General features: G+C 39.2%; 1 long non-coding RNA gene across 1 annotated transcript in view; it reads right to left on the reverse strand.

Moving 5' to 3' along the window:
- Positions 1 to 651: 651 nt before the first annotated feature.
- The window catches only part of LOC103040896 (uncharacterized), a 136417-nt gene continuing 124734 nt past the window's right edge, over positions 652 to 12334 (reverse strand). The window contains exon 8 of the long non-coding RNA XR_007429287.1: positions 652 to 4451. This is a non-coding gene — a long non-coding RNA (uncharacterized LOC103040896). The remainder of the gene's footprint in view (positions 4452 to 12334) is intronic.

Here is a 12334-nt window from a genome sequence, read left to right on the forward strand (position 1 = left end):
TTTGTCCATTTGTATGCCATTTGTATAACTGCTAATACGGGCACAGCAATATTTATAAATCAAATAAACAAGCTTAATTCTCTGTAGTCACATATGTTGTCCACTATATGGAATATCAAATGGATTCTGGAGATATGGATTGCTGTGAGGATTTGATTGCATTCAGCAACAGGTATGTAGTGAATCCCCAATTCATCCCAAAAGCACTGGATGAAGCATCGTAATTCCAGAGAACACAGTTCCACTCCTACAAAGCTCAATGCTGAAGGCTTTATATTTGTCAAGCCCATTCCTTGTTTTAGGCATAGTGGCAGTCGTGGACAAGCTATGTGTGTGCATTTGCACATCTGACTTTATAACTCAGAAGAAGAAGTAAAAATCTTCTTAACATTCACTGCAAGTCAATAAAACAAATTGTGCATTTCTGTTAAACAATTTACCCAACATAAAGATCAACTATCAGATTCAATTATTACAATAATTACAAAGTCAAAAATGGCATAACACTGAAAATATGTTATCCTTCTTCTTCTCCACCAGACTAAAATCAGAATAAATTTTGAATTACTGAAAATATGGTGATTAATATTAAGCTAACTAATTAATGACATACAACTCTGGAAAAAAGAGACCACTTAAAATTATGAGTTTCTTTGATTTAACAAATTAAAAACCTCTGGAATATAATCAAGAGGAAGATGGATGATCACAAGCCGTCAAACCAAGCTGAACTGCTTGAATTTTTGCACCAGGAGTGGCACAAAGTTATCCAAAAGCAGTGTGTAAGACTGGTGGAGGAGAACATGCCAAGATGCATGAAAACTGTGATTAAAAACCAGGGTTATTCCTCCAAATATTGATTTCTGAACTTGGAACAAAGGTTGTCCATAGTTTATAAAATAAAACAACAATGTTCATTTTACTCAGACATGTACGTATAAAAATTAAAAAAAGCAAAATCAGTGACTCAAATACTGAAACGTTCTTTACATTTTTTTCCAGAGCTATATATAATACAATAGCTAGTTCCTTCACTGTACTGTGTTTGGCAGAGAGGCTGAGATACATTGTGGGGGCACCAATATTATACAAAGCTCTTCTACTATTAAGTAGTAACTCCATCTCATACACACATAACTACACATAACAACACCACCAGTGCTTACAAAGCAGCAGCATTATAATTTTACAGAAAAGACTGACAATTTAAGCATATATTTAACATATAGTAATATATGTATAGTGCCTTTACTATATTTCATTCATTATTCTAGTAATTACAAATGAAATCTAAGACTAAATGAAAGCTAAATTCTGGAAAATTCACGCTGATAATCGCTGAATATCCCGAACTGAATGTGAATACACTACACACAGACATCATGGGGTTAAAACACTGCAATACTGTTGCTAGGTAGGTAGGTAGGTGGGTAAGTTGGTCGGTGGGTAGGTACATTGTGTGATTTGAGACCAGCCAATCAGAGAGAGGATGATGTGCTGATCTGCTGCACCATGGAGAACGGAGAATTCGAGTAATATCATTAAGAGTTTAGCTTAAGAGTTAACTGCGGTTTGAAACAGGGCTATAATCACAAAAATACACATAAATAGAGGTTCGTGTGCCGATTACGCGAGTTATTGGCGCATATTTAAGTACTAATATTTTGCACAAACTAAATCTAAAATCTAAATCGCTAAATTTCATAATATATATTAAACGAAATGCAAAAAATGCAGCTTTTCTTACGTAAATATATCATAATATTTACGAAACGGTATGTACAGTAAGGGCGCGGCATTAACGAGGCCTTTTTACAGACGGCGCGGCCCATTCTAACAGTTTAGTGTGTTATTGTGTCAGTCCGAAAAACCCTCCCGTGTGTGTGTTCCAGACAGGGGCTGTCCTCACGGCTGTGCTTCAAATGACTCATCTCCCTGCTCCCTTTTTTACACTGACTGAGACGAAGCCTCCATTGAGTTGGAGTTGCGTGACGTAGGGCGCAAGAGAGGGAACGCGGCGGCGTTTGGAACGCAGCCGAAGAGAGACAAGAGCTCCATCTTACACGCCAGGCCTGCGGAGCACAAGCACATGCATGCGCGCACACACACGCACACATACACACACACACACTCACACACTCTCGCACACGTTGCTCACGCCTCTTTCTCACTCTCTTTCTCGCTCTGTCTCTATTTCTCCTAAACACACACCTGATTCTGCCTCTTTCTCCATCTCCATCACACCTGCCATCTTTCCATGATGCCGTTGTTTGTTACTATGCTGCACACTTAACACTTGCTCACTCACTCACTTACTTCCACACACACACACTAATACATACACACACACACACTCAATTCAACGCTCATATTGGGCATAATGGCACAGTTTAAAGTTTTGAAGCACAGGTGAACACACGCTGACCAATGATGAAGGCAATAAATACAAACACAGATAAGAGATAAAGATCTGTAACATCACACACACACACACACACACACACGCACTGAAAGATGCCCCTCCTGGCGGCGAAAGGTCTCATGAGGTCAAACACAAGTGTACCGAGCTGTCGGAATTACGCTCAAAAGAGTACGTTGTGCTGCTCTCAAGACTGTGTGTGAATAAAACACAGGAACACACACACACACACGTTATATACACACAATTACACACACACATGCAAGACAGAGACACACACTGTTCTGGGTGTGGATCGAGGGTGTAACAGATGTCGTTACACACACACGCATACACACACACACACACACACACTCTCATACAGCCATTTCAGTCTACTGACTCACATTCTAAACATAAGCTACATTTGGGCCAAACCCACTTTGGCCCCGCATCACCCCAACCTAAAAACACACATCTCTCTCTCTCTCTCTTTCTGTGAGTGTCTCTCTCTCTCTCTCTCTCTCTCTCTCGCCCTATCACATGACCCTAAGGTCTACATTCCACCACCTCTGCCTCACTCACCCTCTCCCTTGCTTTCTTTCTCTTTCTCTCTCTTTTTCTCGCCATTATCTCCATTATCGTCTTCATCTTGATCCTAACAGACTGGGTCCACCTACAGTCTAATATAACTAATAACTGCGGAACTTGTGAGCGATACTGTATACTTTATAGTATTGAACATCCTATCGTTTTTTTCTCTAACCTCTGTCTAAAGCATTGGTCCAGCGCGGTCCTTCAGCACGAACAATAACTCGGACATGTTTCGCCCTTGCTTAGAAAAAAGCTGGCTGACAACCACTGACTCAATAGCAGCCAATAGAACCAATACAAGCTAATAGACAACTATTAGCTTTGCTATTACACAAACAGCAAAAAATAAAAGGACCGCAGTGGGCCACATCAACCCTCCCACCCCCCCGCGATTCTTTCGTCCATCGTCTAGTCATCGGTCTGGTCCAGATCGGGGTCAGACGCGTGAGCGCCCCTCGCAGCTCCCGAGAACCCAACCCGTGGACATCAAGGCAGAACGTCACAAGTTAGGGTCTCAGGGAAGGAGAGAGGCACGTTTTGGTCCGGAGGGAGAGGGCGAGGGACATAGAGAAGGAATGGGAGAAAGAAAAAGAGAGAGAGAGAAAGAAACAGAGAGACAGAGAAATCGCCATTCCTGTGCTCGCCCATGCCACCACCACGCCACCTGTCCCTTCCTTCAGTCTTCCATCTTTAGTCTTCTCTGCCCCTTTCCCTCTCTTTCTCTTATTCAGTCACTCCCTCTGTCTCTCGCCCTTTTTCGCCCTTTCTCTTCCAGCATCCTTCCTTTCGCGTGCTGGTGGAGGGTGATGCTAAAACTCTGCCTTTCTCTCTCTGTCTCTCTCTCTCTCTCTCTGTCTCTCTCTCATACACATGCATGCCGCGCTTTGCACAAAAGACACGCAGCCTCACACACACATGCGCACAGAGGACTGGCAAATGCGTGGAGGAGCTGTGCCACACACAGACGCCGCGTGCTGGCCACACACACACACACACACACACATATAGACATTACAATGAACAGGAGACACAGAAATGAATAAGATACACAAATACACACATTCTCAAGTCTGTCGCTCTACTGGGTCTAAAATCTCACGAGAGCTTTATTGTATCCGTCTTTAGCTCCAAGCGAGAAAAAAAAGAGCCATTCAGCAGCCGGTAATGGCTGAGACTGTCTGAGGCGATGTAGTCAGCAAAGGAGACGAGCTATCACACACACACACACTCACGCTCAAAAACCACAGCTTTATAAATGCACCTCACCAGAAGCCCTGTCTGAAACCACAGCAACAAGATGGCACTGTCATATCACTGTCACTCACTAACAGGTCATGGCAGCCCTAGTCTCAATCACACACACACACACACACACACTAGACAAAAAGAAAAAAAAAAGGGTAGACTTACTCTGCTGCCAGCAGCAGCGACTGCCCGGGTGCCGCAGTCCACTGCATGTCTGAGAGAGAGAGAGAGAGAGAGAGTGAGAGAGAGAGAGTTAGAGAGAAAGGGGGGAGAGAATGATAAAATAGAAAGATAATGAAAGAGAGGGAGAGACAGAGAAAGAGAGAAGGAGAGGGCCAGACACAGTTAGAATGAGATGAGAATGAGAGAAGAGAGAGCAAAGGAGAGAAACATTGAGACTGACTGAGATATACAGAGTTAAAGATTGAGAGAGAAGGAGAGATGGCAAGACAAGAGAATGAGAAAGAAAAGGTAGAGAGATAAAGAAAAAGTGAGACTGACTGAGAAGTAAGAGAGACTTACAGAAACAGAGAGAGAAAAAGAAAATAAGAGAGGAGATTGTGATAGAAAAGAGGGAAATAAAAAAATCTGAGATTGAGAACATAAGGAAATACACTGAAAGAAAGTGAATGAGAGAGAGAGAGAGAGAAAAAGAGAGAGAAAGACTGCTTTCCTTCAGGTATTTCTGTGTTCTGTAAATCACAGAAATGAAGCAAACGACAGGTAGAGATAAAACGAGAGGCTGAAAGAGAAAGACTGAAAGAGTGAGAGAGAAAGAGAGAGAGAGAGAGAGAGAGAGAGAATGGGAGAGGGAAGGACAGTGCACGGTCAGACAACTGATGTCTGACCACTGTCTGGAACCCGAAAGCTGCAGAGGGAAGGCAGAGAGGGGAAGAAAGAGAGAGACAGAGGTGAGAGAGAGTGTGAGAGAGAGAGAGAGGGAGAGAGGGAGAGAGGGAGGAAAAAAGGAGGGAAATTCAAATGGCTTCCAGCGGCGGCGGCAGAGAAGGGAAAAGCTAAAAATGAAGGAAACAGTGACCAGTACAAACACAGGAAACGTTATGGGTTACATACATACAGACTGGCAAATGGCAAGACTAAAAAGAGAGAGAGAAAGAGAGAGAGAGGCAGAAACAGAGAGAGAGAGACAGATACAAAGGCAGAGAGAAAAAGAGAGACAGCAACAGTAGCACTGCACAGCAGACCATTACCAAGCAGGTCAACTGATAAGAAATTGATAACGTCTTTCTCTTTCACGCCAAACACAGTACACACACACACACATGCACACACACACACTCGCGCGCACACACACACACAGTCTCTCACCCCACAGGTCACGTGCACTGCCGCTGCAGATTTGCTCACAGCAATCAGAAAAAAAGGAAAAACGGCCCAAACCGAAGATCATTAAAAACGGAGCAAGGAACAGAATAACAGAAACACGGGGAAAAAGAGCGTGTGGAGCGGACTCTTCTGCTTCTGTCATCCTCCTCCCTCTGTTCCTTCCTTCTCTTTCTCTCTCACTCCCTCTCTCTCTCACTCTCTGTCCATTGATTAATCCTGCTGCTCCCTCGCTCTGCCTCTATCTCGCTCTACACGTGTGATTCTCCCTCTCTCTCTCTCTCACTCTCTCTCTCTTAGTGGACAAAGCCCAAAGCCTGATGAAAAGTCCAGCAGGGAATAAAGAGGAGAATGAAAGAGAGGGAGAGAGAAAAAGGGAGAGAGAGAGGTGAAAGATAAAGGAGAGAATGGAAACGAAGGACAACCATAGACAGACATATGGATAGAAAGACATAGAGAAAGAGAGAGAGAGAAAGACATAGAGAGAAATTGGATGGATGCAGGGACAGAAATCATCTCTCCATTTCTTCCCACAGCTGATACCAGTTAGCGCGGCGAGGCCCTGAATAGAAAGAAAGAGAGATAGAAAGAGAGAATACGAGAAAGAAAGAGAGATAGAATAACATATTACACAAATAAAACAACAGAAGAGTTAGAAGTTAGGAAAGAGAGAGAGACAGAAGAGATAGAAAAAGAAGGAGACAAAGTGAAAGAGGTTGTTTTCGTCTTACAGCCGCCCTCGCCGGTGATCCTTTCTCTCTCTTCCAAGTTTTCCAGGGAAGAAAAAAAAAAGTTCGGAATTTCCCCCGTTGTCTGACATTATTCCACTCATTATTCTCTCTCTCTTTCACTCTCTCTCTCTTGCCCTACTGGAGAGATTGAAACAGAGAGGGGAAGAAGGAGGGACCCAAAGACAGAATGGAGAGAGGGAGGGCACAAGTGGGTGAGTGAGTGAGTAAGAGAGAGAGAGAGAGAGAAAGAGAACAGGAGAGAGAGAGTGGTAAAGTAAGAGAGAGAGAAACAGAGAGAGAGAGAAATGGAGGCGAGAGAGAAAGAGAGAGAAAGAGAGGAGAGATAGAGGCAGCAGATAAAAGGCAGAATTGAGGCAGAGGCCATATGATGTGCTTTTGGCTTTACGTTTAATCTCGGCTGGCTTCCGTCGCCACCGTGATGGATGGAGAGAGAGAGAGAGAGAGAGAGAGAGAGAGAGCGCGAGATGGACGGAGAGGGAGGCAGCGGCAGGAGAAGGGAAGACGGCGGAGGAGAAGAGAAGAGAAGAGAGGAGGGACAAAAAAGGGGGGCGATAGAGGGAGATTACAGACGAGAAGGAGGTTTCCGACAGCCAACTCATACAGGGCTCTAATCAGCGACCGAGCGGACGTCTCGCTGTGCACCCACTCCCTCTATTGCTCACTATTGCTCTCTGTATGTGGGGAATTTCCATTGTCATCTGTATACCTGTGGCTCCAACATACTACATTTAACCTTGTGATCAACAGGTTTATTATCCTGTTATTAATTAACATTGCATTATTTATTAACTAATACAAAGCTAATGCACACATGCTGTAGTTATGAGAGTGGGTAACGAATGTGAGGTCAATCATATAAACCCTTAATTTAAACCTGTGGACCTTGTTATAATCAATTTGTAATTTTATATAATTATTAGGTATTATGTATTTAAGTTTTATGACAATTTACAATTTAACTCTGAAGTAATAGTAAGAATTAGAATTATTTTAATTTACAGAAAGTTCTTTACCTTGTATAGAAAGTTTATATACCCTTGTATATTTTCTATTCTTCTGTGTTTTAAATTACATTTGAATATGTTTCTTATTTTTTTGTATTGTGTTGTCTGTCTATCTATCTATCTATCTATCTATCTATCTATCTATCTATCTATCTATCTATCTATCTATCTATCTATCTATCTATCTATCTATCTATCTATCTATCTATCTATCTATCTATCTAAATCGGCTACTAACATAAAACTAGTGCTAGTGAACACTTAATCAAAACCTCTTGGGCTTCTGTTCTGTTCAGTTACAGCTAAAAAAAAAAACTATTCTACATGTTACAACAGTAAGGAACTGTGGGTCCACAAACAGAAATACAGGGTTAACATCAGAAACCAAAAGGAAATCTATATGTCAGATATGTCAGATCTATCTATAATCAAGATGAGGATGGATGATCACAAGCCATCAAACCAAGCTGAACTGCTAGCATGTTTGCACCAGGAGTGGCATAGAGTTATCCAAAAGCAGTGTGTAAGACTGGTGGAGGAGAACATGCCAAGAAGCATAAAAACTGTGATTTAAAAACCAGGGGCATTCCAACAAATATTAATTTCTGAACTCTAACCAAAATCAAATTTATTTGTATAGCACTTTTCACAACTGTTGCTTTACAAAAATGTGATCACAGGACAGAGAATCAGGCAAAACATTAAACATAAAAAATACAGAATACAAGGAAAGGAAAAACTCCCTCAGAGCTGGAGGAGGAAGAAACATTGGGAGGAACCAATACTCACATATAAGAGGGGACCATCCTACCACTGATCAGATATCTTTTAAATGAATGTTAAAAAGTTATTAAACATCTGCACTGGTCTATCTGGCACTCATTATCAAGTGTTATCATGTGTAACTTTAATCACAAGATAACACATCACAACTTATACAAGTGAAATTTCTGACTAAAACAGTGTCAGGTGTCAGAGTGTCTGGCTTCATTTGTACTACACAAGAAAATATACTGAGGTCTTATTTAATGTATTGTAATGCATGTTAATCACTCAGAAAGAGAAAATAGCATAAATCTATTTTTGTCCCAATCAAAAATTCTCTGAGGCTGGAATGGTGACAACCAACAGGAAGGACAGGTTGTATATCAGTGCAGAGAACTTCTCAAGAATCTTCAGAAGGGCAGTAGCTGCGTTCCAAAGCCTTGGCGTCTAAACCTTGAAATAGCTTAGAACATAGGCTGCATTTCACTGCTGCTACGTCACAGAAGCATGTTGCCAACTGAAGGATTCTTCATTAAGAGATGAGAAATGAAGCCTACTTTCTTAGGGATTTCAAGGATGCAGCTGATGTATCATTCCAGGATCTTGGTTACCCACAGTTGTCTGCACATGTGCAACGCAAATGTTTAGATTTTTACTTGTAAATGATTAGTTAAAGCATTCGTCAATATAACGTAATCTTCGGTTTGCAATTTGCAAAAAGAGTACAGCCATGAAAATGATGACTTTCTTTGATTTTACCAAATTGAAAACCTCTGGAATATAATCAAGAGGAAGATGGATGATCACAAGCCATCAAACCAAACTGAACTGCTGGACTTTTTGCACCAGGAGTAAAGGCATAAAGGTATCCAAAAGCAGTGTGTAAGACTGGTGGAGGAGAACATGCCAAGATGCATAAAAACTGTGATTAAAAACCAGGGTTAATCCACCAAATATTAATTTCTGAACTCTTAAAACTTTATGAATATGAACTTGTTTTTTTTTTTTTTGCATTATTTAAGGTCTGAAAGCTCTGCACCTTTTTTATTATTTCAGCCATTTTTCATTTTCTGCAAATAAATGCTCTAAATGACAATAATTTTATTTGGAATTTGGGAGAAATGTTGTCTGTAGTTTACAGAATAAAACAACAATGTTCATTTTACTCAAACAAATACCTATAAATTGCAAAATCAGAGAAACTGATTTAAGACTTGATGTTCACTGTGTATCATTTTATTTTTGAGCATTAACTGTATTGCACAGCATCTCTGCAACTCATTATAGCGGATGCTTATAAAACAATCTGTCTATTTACAATAGATTCGTATCGCATATCGCATAGCCACAAATACATACAGTCTGGGACCAACTGGTTTAAAAACATCAAATATACAGAACACGAAATTGCAGCAATCCGAGTCTGCTAATGTAAATGTATCCTTGTTTAAGCTACTTATAACAATAAAATAAATAAATAATAAATACATATAGTAGATTATTTACCTTGATTAATATTTGCTGGGTAATTTGTCTGGACAATTCCAAATTGAGAGATAAAAGACATACAGCTCTGGAAAAAAAAATTAAACAGATCACTTCAGTTTCTGAATCAGTTTCTCTGATTTTGCTATTTATAAGTAAATGTAAAAGAAACAGTGTTGTTTCATACTGTAAACTACTGACAATATCATCATTTAAAGCATTTATTTGCAGAAAATGAGAAATAGCTAAAATAAGAAAAAAAGATGCAGACCTTTCAGACCTCAAATAATGCAAAGAAATCAAGTTAATATTCATATTCAAGTTTTAAGAGTTCAGAAATCAATATTTGGTGGAATAACCCTGTTTTTTCAATCACAGTTTTCATGCATCTTGGCATGTTCTCCTCCACCAGTCTTACACACTGCTTTTGGATAACTTTACGACACTCCTGGTGAAAACATTCAAGCAGTTCAGTTTGGTTTGATGGCTTGTGATCATCCATCTTCCTCTTTATTATATTCCAGAGCTTTTCAATTTGGTAAAATCTAAAAGAAACTCATAATTTTTAAGTGGTCTCTTATTTGTTTTCAGAGCTGTATACAAACTGGCCTTACATTACCGAAAATCAATGTAAAATTCACTGATATATTTTTTAGACTAGACACGGATACAGCCATTAGAATAAAGCAGGCATGAAAAGTAGTCAACAGGGGGCCCCCAACTGCACCTTAACCACTAATGCAGGTGAGACTGAGCACACGAACACACACACACACACACACACACAGAACAAACAGAATTATGGTAATAAAAACATAATTCAATAAAAATAAATGAAGAGCACCTAAGAACAAACATTTAAGCTGCAGACTCCACATCCAAATTCAGTGCATTTCAGCCTTTTTGAGGGTTTGGAGGTTAAAAAGATTCCTCTGCCTTTGAGCTGAATGTGGTGATGTCATAGCTAAAGCTTGCTCTCAGGGACTCGTCTCCTCCCACAATAGCAGTATTGTTGATCAGCAGGACAGTGAACAGGCTGGGGATGGGTAGAGGACATCAGCGACATAAGGAAGTCACGGGACAGACATTACTGTAAATAAAAGCTCTGTTTTACAGCTTGATCCTGATGCAAAAACACATGCTTTATCCTGCACGCAGAATGCAAGAATTCAATTCATGAAGCCAAGCAATCGTTGCTGTAATGACTACGTGCTTAAAATCAAGATGCACGAAAATTAACGATTTTGCCAAACACACATAAAAAATTAACAAAATGAAAATTGAGTCTGAAGGCCAAATATATTATTTTAGTAGTTTTTTTATTCATTTTGCCACTTTTTACACCATTGAATCAATTAAATAGCTTAATAGCTGTATTTTTGCCTTACTGTTTAAAGAAACATTATTACAACCCTACCATTTAAAATATTAATTTAACACTGAACTTTTTTTTTTAATTAGGGGGGAGGATGTGGCCTTTTTTCCACCCCTACTGAAAGAAATCCAAACATTTCTCCCAAATTCCAAATAAAAAGTTCATGTTCATGTTCAAGTTTTAAGAGATCAGAAATCAATATTTGGTGGAATAACCCTGGTTTTTAATCACAATTTTCAAGCAGCTTGGCATGTTCTCCTCCACCAGTCTTACACACTGCTTTTGGATAACTTTATGCCTTTACTCCTGGTGCAAAAATTCAAGCTGTTCAGCTTAGTTTGATGGCTTGGGATCATCCATCTTCCTCTTGATTATATTCCAGAGGTTTTCCAGAGCTGTATTCCTGTTGCTGTTTTCAAATTGTACAAATTATACCAAATATTAGATGCATCCCTAATTTTAGTGAAGTCAGTTTACATTTTGCTGAATGTAAACTAAAGTTATGCCAGAACTTACGTTTCTCCAGAATCACCATTCAGCTCTTATAACATACTATCTGATGTTCCACCATCTGAATGCTATCTTAATAAGATGCTACTCTACTTAAAGATTAGTGTATAGGCCAATGTGATGATAAGGTTATTCTGCTACTTTGTAGACTTGATTCTCATTTAAGAATTAGAGCTGTGCTGAATATTGCAAAACAAGATTTTAAACATTTAAATACATTGAATGATTACTTAAACTGTAAATCCACACAATTAATTATGGGCAAAATGGATATAAATCTTATTATATATTTCTATATATCTTATTATATATTTAAAAAACATATACATATACTAAATGCTTCGTATAGACTAGTAGCATCCAACTTGATACCTGCAAGCTGAAGACACACAGAATTTGCAATATAAGACTCATCTTATATAGTTATTTGCAGACAAATTGTGTTATTTTGACAGTTCATAAGATTTCTCAGCATTTTGCTGTCATTGTTTTTTCATTAAATAATATGAAAGATCACCACAATATACCTTCATGATGTAAATACCACATAAGACACACTAGATTAGTGCAAGGTATGATCATTTCCATTTTGATACTCTGGAGAATAAATATTCTACTACAAATTAGAGTTGCAGGAAAAAAAGTAAATAAAATCAGCTAAATATTATACTCCAAATATCTGAAAGCTAATCTTTTAAAACAAATTAAGTTTCTGTTTATCATGATGATGGTAGCTGGTCATAAGTAGCATACAGTAGCATCAAATCTAAACAGAACTTTTAATGGTTTAATTTTCCAGTATTGTTTGTATTTTTTATTTCAGCTCCTCATGCAGTTCTTGCTCATGTTAAAAGTATGTAAA

The sequence above is a fragment of the Astyanax mexicanus genome, chromosome 1 (genome assembly GCF_023375975.1).
Source record: "Astyanax mexicanus isolate ESR-SI-001 chromosome 1, AstMex3_surface, whole genome shotgun sequence".
NCBI lineage: Eukaryota > Metazoa > Chordata > Actinopteri > Characiformes > Acestrorhamphidae > Astyanax > Astyanax mexicanus.